This window comes from Pollachius pollachius (genome assembly GCF_949987615.1).
Source record: "Pollachius pollachius genome assembly, chromosome: 1".
Classification (NCBI taxonomy): domain Eukaryota; kingdom Metazoa; phylum Chordata; class Actinopteri; order Gadiformes; family Gadidae; genus Pollachius; species Pollachius pollachius.
In genome coordinates this window covers 10,247,438-10,255,786 of record NC_136934.1, presented here as the reverse complement: position 1 = coordinate 10,255,786, position 8,349 = coordinate 10,247,438, and positions in this window count along the sequence as shown.

Here is an 8,349-nt window from a genome sequence, read left to right as displayed (position 1 = left end):
GGTCTCAAGTGGACACGTGTGCAAACCCTGTGAAAATAATCAAAAATGATCAAATATATTGTTAATTTTAATTTCTACATTTGTTTTAGGTTCATTAAATTTCACAGGGTTACTTTCAAATGTCAGGAGCTTTTTTGTTAATGGGGTCATACTGTTGCCGACAACCTTATTTAAACTAAACAAACGCCCGCACATTTCCAGCCTGGGTTGGCGTTCCGGGGCCACAGTGGCATCCATCTCTGTCCTAAGCATTGATAACAACTCACTTGTCAATAGACAGAGAGAGCCTAAGAGTGGCTGCCTGTCTCAATCCTTAAATTACCTTCTAAATCTAGGAAGAGTGCCCGACAGCAGCTTTTTGGATATGGGGATGGGAGTGGAAGCGTCTTTTTGCTGACATGTTCTGCTACACTCACCAGTCCATCATAGTCTGAGGGTCACCTCCCTGTTTGCAGAGTTAAGACATGATGGGGAGGATTAAAGACGTTAACTCTAAGAGGGAGGGAGAGTTAATTTGAAGCAACAGTTTAGCAAGGAATGCATTAGCATGAGGTCAAGTCGATGTGAACGATGGCGGAGTGGACAGCATGTTAGAACCCGACTCACGATTGTTAAAGCCAAAGAACACATGAAGACTCTTGGTACTGCTCGTGTTTGAAGTCACTGAGTCAGAGCTCTTACTGTCCATGTCCGGGTCTGACGTTGCATTGGTTAATTCAGATCCAAAGCCCAAGTGGCTGAAATATGATTGCATTTCCCCCCAGTCAAACACCTAGCTCTTTTTTTTGCATTTATTCTTCAGGCCTAATTAATGCACGAGAGAAGAGGTTAACTGGGGAACAAATTACATACAAAGCAAAATCCCATATAATCCAACAATATTACACTAGACGAGGTTCATCTTAATATACATTGCAGATATATTTTGTCAATGATTTTTAAATCTTTATATCCTAGGTGCAAGACCCCTTTCCAAATCCAAACAGTATTTAAAAGAGATGAGCTTTTATATTTAATGTGTATACTAATTCTACTACTACTGCTATGACAACATATACTACTACTACTACTACTACTACTACTACTACTACTATTAATACCACTAATAACAATAATCATAATACTAACAATAATAGTTTTAATAATACTCAATAAAATATATTAAGATAAATAATGCTCAATCACTGGAGGTAATGCTATTTTGCAAAGGTTATAATCTACATAATCAAACATCAATAGAAACCACCTAAGTTTGACGAGTGCCATTTCGGTGCTTTGGGCGTGGATGGATGGTGAGTTGTCTATCAACATCTGTCACCTAGCTGTCACAGAGCTGCCTCCCCAACAGCCTGCTGTCATTACTCAGTGGTCGGCTCCTGGAGCACCCAATACTCTCGGCTCCTCAACATCCCTCTTAAGGGAGAGAGAGAGAGAGAGAGAGAGAGAGAGAGAGAGAGAGAAAAGAGGAGGATATCGAGAGGGATAGAGAGACAGAGAAGAGATGAGGAGATAGAGAGAGGGAGAGAGAGATAGATTAGGAGATAGAGAGAGGGAGAGAGAGATAGATTAGGAGATAGAGAGAGGGATAGAGAAACAGAGATAGATGAGTAGATGGAACAAGGGATAGAGAGAGATGAGGAGATAGAGAGAGAGAGAGAGAGAGAGAGAGAGAGAGAGATTAGGAGATAGAGAGAGGGATAGAGAAACAGAGATGAGTAGATGGAACAAGGGATAGAGAGAGATGAGGAGATAGAGAGAGAGAGAGAGAGAGAGAGAGAGAGAGAGAGAGAGGGATGGAGAGACAGAGAGGAATGAGTAGATGGAGCAATGGATAGAGACAGCTGAGGAGATAGAGAGAGGGAGGGAGAGAGGCAGAGAGAGAAAGAGGGAGAGATTGACGGAGAGCTGGGGAGAAAGAGAGATTATTATAAAAACATATGGTTACAGGAATAGTGGCAATCAGACATTTTGGAGAGGGGGAGAGAAATAATGCTGCATTAGTGTGTGTGTGTGTGTGTGTGTGTGTTTGTGTAGATATACATATGTACAAGTATGTGTGTGTGGTGTCTAGTGAATACAACGCCCTAACCTAAAGCACTAGGCTCCTGAGCCAGCAGGCATCCATGCATCCATGTTTCCTCCTCAGGGGTCAGACTGGACGCTGACACAGGATGCAAAGACCCAGAAGTGATCAAAGCTCCCAATCGATTACACAGACAATTTAACAAACCAATGCAAAGGGATAAACATCATGGCAAAAGTATTAGTGGTGACAGGAATAAACACAAAACATGGGACAATAGATGATTTCACGTCACGTCCAATGGACAAATGGAAATGTTCAATGCTTTGCAGGTTTACGGAGAAAGTATTTATGGCTGTATATACAATCGATCAATTGTAATAGAATTGAAAAAAGATTGTAATACATTGTTCATAAATCTTTTATACATGTATCAGGGATTATCCAGTTTTGCTGAAAAACCACTACATTTTCTGCAACAGTGACAGACAAAATGTTTTATATTTAGACTTGTATTGTGTTATATTTCAGGGTTCTCAAAAAATTCTACTCTGATGAAAAGCAGAGATTGAATGCATGTGCTTGGATGCGCTCTGGAGTTATTTTATGAGTTTAGTGCAAAGAGTTGAGCATTAGCAGAGTCCCACTGCACAGCTTCAGCATGACAGGCTAGAGTATGTGAAGAAACAGCAGGAAAATACAACGAGAGCATGTAGAATGAGACTTTTATGGGGTGCTTTATATGCAGGTGGTCAATATTTTATAAGGAGTAGCAAGTGTCCGTCCCAATCGTTTCTTTGTGCTTCTTGGTATACGAGTCCTATGATTCCTATATATTTTGCACATACAGGTATGTACAATGTATGGCCCATATAGTTATGAAATCTGATGCTTATTAAAGCATAGACATATGTCCACATTCAGTCTAAATGAATAACCCAGACGGGTGGAAGAAAGTGGATGTGTGTGTGTGTGTGTGGGGGGGGGGGGGGGGTGTGTTTGTGTGTTTTAACCTGAGGTTGCTCTGTTAAAGCAGTTAAGATAGAGATGGGAGGCTCATATAACACAAGGTTATTTAAGTGTCGTGAGTGTGTGTGCATGTGTGTGTGTGTGTGTGCGTGAGGATGTGTGCGTGTGTGTGTGTGTGTGTGTGGGTGTGTTTATGTGTGTGCTCTTTATCTTCTGCATGTCCAGAGTTCTGTCAGAAGTCTTACTTCCTCCTTCCTGCTGCCCTGAACCAATGATAAACTGATACACCCTAGGGAAGCGAAGGGAAGAGAAGGTGATGTCTGTGTCTATGTGTGTGTGTGTGTGTGTGTGTGTGTGTGTTTGTGTGTGTGTGTGCGTGTGTGTGTGTGTGAGTTTGTGTTGAGCCAAGAAAATTGGCCATAGTGATACAGAATGAAAGAAAGATAGAAAAAACAGAAGACCTATGAAACAAAAAAATCTGGATACCTGGAATCCGGAAAAAGCCTCCTCTACTACCAGCAAGGTGCGATTTGCCGGTGGGGATGGTGGGGATTATCCCCCCCTCTGGTTTACACGTCCTACCCTCTGCTGAATTATTTTTATCCTCGGTGGGGATAAAAATTATCCCCCCCACCCAAAGTATTTTCACCATTACATCGTAATAATTAACAACCAAAATACACAGGGTCCGTCTTCATTTTGAAACATTTTAAAATGTTTCTCAAAATTATCCCCCCCTCTGGTTTTTTCACAAATCGCACCCTGACTACCAGTATCATCCCTATGTTACTGTTGTTTCTTTCAATGCATACAAAATAAAGAACGTTCTCATCCCGAGTTATACACTGCTTCAGTTCTGTGAGACAATTATAAAGACATTACAAATAGGCATTTTTTGGGAGTCAATTTAGCGTGACATCATTGTTTAGTCCCCAGGCGATTGGTGGGTTTTGGGGCCGTGCTATGCTGCTATCTCCATTTTCCACAGCTGAGGAGACAACGCAGCTCCTTATTCAAATCACCTAATTGGTCTCAAGTCTACCTCGTTTGCATATGCATACGAGAGGGGGCCATCTCATTGGAGGGAAGGGTGGAATAGAGATGTGTGTGTGTGTGTGTGTGTGTGTGGGGGGGGGGGGGGGGGGGTGGTTTCATAAAGAAAGGCTAAAAGGATGAATGAATGAACAAATGAAGGAATAACAGCCGGGATGTGAGTAAGTGCTTCTGGAAGAATCAGTCTCTCTGGTTGCCATGGAAACGAGAGGTGTAAGTTGGCTCCGTTCCCTCCATAACCAATTATGCTGTTGATGTAGCCGCTGTGTGTGTGTGTGTGTGTGTGTGTGTGTGTGTGTGTGTGTGTGTGAGCGTTTGTGTGCGCATATGTGCATGTGTGTAATTGTGTTCTCACATTTGTAGATCTTTTCATGAATTGGAAAATGTTTTTAGAATCTTTATTCTTGTCATACTATTTGGCGGTATTGTAATAGGACAATCAGTTCTGTGTGTGAAGAAGTAGAATCTTACTCCCTGAACACAAACCATTTTCGGCAATGGGCTTCTTCTAGTGGTTGCACCGATGACTAGAAACATTGTTTTCCTTGGTAATCCACATGTTCACCTTTCATGCTTTTAATGAACATGAACAACTCCAGCACCAATACCTCTGACTTGACTGCCTTCTCGGTTGGATTGGCTGTGGCTACCATCGACCCCTGACCTCCTGCCAGGTCATACAGCATGGTGTGGTGAAGTGTCTGCCCTTTGACCTCTCAAACAGACCCTAGTCTTTAACATACACCGCTCATGATGAATCAATAGTACATTCATCTGACACAAACACACACACAGATACGCTGCTGCACGTACCTCATCAGGCCCTGAAAAGTACTGACACACACACACACACACACACACACACACACACAAACACACAAACAAGCACACAGTCGGTTGCCGCTGCGACATGCAGCTTGTACACAAATCGTTTTTTGTCTCACGGTTCTTTGTGTGCTTGTAACCTTTTCAGGAGAGCTGTTTCCCTGCCCAGTATGACCACCAGTGAGCAGGGGGAAGCCAGCCAAGCCCCGACTCTCAGCCACTAATTAGGCCGTGCTATGAGCCACACTCACTCAGTTAAGGCCCTACACACACACACCACGGAACCAGCAGAGTCACAGCAAACTTGGGTGGGAAGAATTGGAGAGAGAGAGCATGAGAGAGGGAGAGAGACGGAGAGAGAAGGCTGGGGCGAGGTTGGAGGTAAAAAGGAACTAGAGAAAGAAGGGAAGAGAGTGATGAAGAGCGACCACGAAGAAGTAGAAGACGTAGAAGATGATTCTAATTAGAGGAGGCTTCTTTCAACATCGGGAGCACGTAAGGAAGCAGCTGAATACTATCGAGCCATTTCACAGCATGTGCGCGCGCAGGCACACACACTGACACACCTGCCTGCGCACACAAGCATACACACACAAACGTCTAACACACAAGTAATTGGTTGTGTTGGGGGGGACGGGTGGGGGGGGAGGGATGCACTTCAGCTTATTTGACTGACAGTGGGGACAGGATGTAAGGGTACGGGTCTTAAATGAGAAAAGAGCCTTTTTCAGATTAACATTCTCCACCAATTCAAAAATCCTGCTCTTCTCTCGTATTTTATCCCTGTAATTTGCACTCCTTTCCTTTTACTCAATCTTCTGTATTACTTTCCTACTTCTCTGTATTACTGTGTGCATTTTAAACCCATTTTCACCCAGCTTTATGCATTACTTCTCCTTATCTACTCTCTCTCTCGCTCTGTTTCTCCCTCATTTAGCCATTGTGAAAGCTTGCCTTCACAAGACCGTTTACTAAGCAGTGGTAATGCATCAGGAAGTACAAACTGGCACAGAAATGTATCACTGAATCACTACCGATGCATACTAAGGCAAGCAATTATTTCAATTGAAGATTGGGTACATCCAAATTCAAATTCCTTCTTCATCTATATCAAGGTCAAATCACAGCATCTGCCTCCAAGCCACTGGCGTCTTTGTTGTTGTGTAGAGGCTGATCCATCTCCAAGTATTTTGCTGTTCGTTCAGTTTTATTAGTATTGACCAGTTTGTTAGGGTGGCTTTACTTTCACTTGATTGGTTATGTGACAGGAATACAGTCGTTTTCCTGCAGTAAACCCTCATGAGGTTGAGAGCCATTTCAGTGAAGGGCTTTGATGAAGAAAGCAAAGCAAAGTATTTAATTGTCTTAAATAAAGAAAAATAGACCTATCTCCTGTTTCAACAGAATGGTTAACGATCATGCTGAGATTGTTGCAGTTTCCCTTTAAAGTGTTAAAAGTGATCTTTGTATGATTCCTTGATGGATATTTTGTTTGACCCGCACATAACAACACAGGCAATCAAATACTCCTAATCTCCATCTGAAATGCATTAAATATAAAAGCTATAAAATATGAACAAAGAATTCCTCATTAACAGGGTGAAAGGCTGCATATTTCTAACTATTCTAACTAGATATCGGCCGTCACTGGCTTTGATGAATACAAATTGGTATGTGCCATTTTCAATGACAGCACTTCTCTTTGGAAATCAGAGTGGTACCCGTTGCCTAGTGATTTGAGCACTAGAATGCTGAGAGCAGCGATGTCGCAGAAGAAAACGGAAGCGTTCAGTTTGATGCTCAATATAAAAACCTGGGCCGTCTAAGCTACAGCCACACCAGTGGGTAGTAGCTACACCATACAGCAGAAAGATTCTTCATTCCAATATAATACTTTATAAAACACTTTGCACTGTAAAGTGGTGTTTTTTTTTACTTGTTTGTGTTGCAGGGTGGTATACAAATATGCCTTATGTTATTGGTAAGGCAGAGGCAGAAATTCAAAGTGGAAGTAGATTTAGGACATGCATATATCTCCTTATCCAGCAAAAATAACAATGCATTACATGATGGAAATAAGAATTTATATTCACAAATGGATACCTCGTCTGTGATAACCAGCATTCTTGATAGAAAAACCAATTAAAACTGTTTAGCTGGTTAAGTGGATACAATAACGGAAATTCGTATATAACCCGCTCATTAACCAAATATGATAGATTAGAAGAGAGTTATTCCTGTTTAATGTGTGAATACATGTTTATTTTGTCTACACTCTTTTTGAAATAATTCATACAAACACAACATTCTGTGTATTTTACAGAGCAGCAAGCCAACAGTTTTTCACATTCACATTTTATTTCCCATAATTTAGTACCAAGTTTCAGTGCATTTTTATTACAATCAAATTAGCCGTTTGCTATCTTATCTTATGCCTGCAAAAAATAAAAGCTTCCCAAAGTAAGGTGGACATAAACATTCTAAATCATAACTTTATAATTGAATACAATTCATACGACAAATACATTCATACGACAGCGTGGTATTATGTCATCAAATAAATAAAACCTTATATAATGAATGAACACATAAATCTAAAACAACCTTAATTTAAATAAGGCAAACATGACATTTACCTAAAACACAGGGATTGCACACTCAAAACCAATGTAAATTAAACTAGACAAGTAAACATAACATAAATTAGCCATGCACCAACTGTACAAATGCATTAGGAAATTGACCTATAGAACTCCCTCCATTAAGAAAGCAATAAAATACTACAGCTAAACCAAGACTCTATACTCTGGTTTAGAGCACCACCTTTTTGTTACACACTGCTCCTTTACAAGCTACGATGATAAGACAGAGTATAAAAAAAAAAGCTTATAGTGTTAATTTCAAAATAAAACGTCATATACTTATAATCGCTTTGGTTGGGCTACTGGTAATTTAAAGTGGATGAAATGAGTCGGACGAGTGGGATACTGTTTATGTTCGGGAAAAGTGAGCCTCTATGACATAGGTATATAGCACCCCATGCATTGTGCACCTAGGCTGTACAGCTTTTGATCGTACCATTTCGATCATTCGGAAAAACGTGACTAGTGTGTGTATGTATACTGTACATTTTTTTTATCACTACCTACTTTTGTCATTATTCAGACATTTTTAGCGGTTGCGATCCAACATATAAGTACATCAACAAAAAGCGGAACTTCCTTGTGTTAGGTTTGTGGTATACAGCTCTACGTGTGGGCACGCGCCCTTACTGTGAAGTACCATTAAGACTATGTTTTGCTTAAGAAGTGGAAACATTCTACTGAGCGAGTATAGGAAACAACACATTTTGAGTGAGTCGACGCACACAACAACAGAATATGAAGATGGGGAATCCCATGAGGTGCCACAATCAAGGAGACGAGGGTGACGACAAAACAACAACACAGGTAAAGTTAAGAGATGATCTCATTCAACGG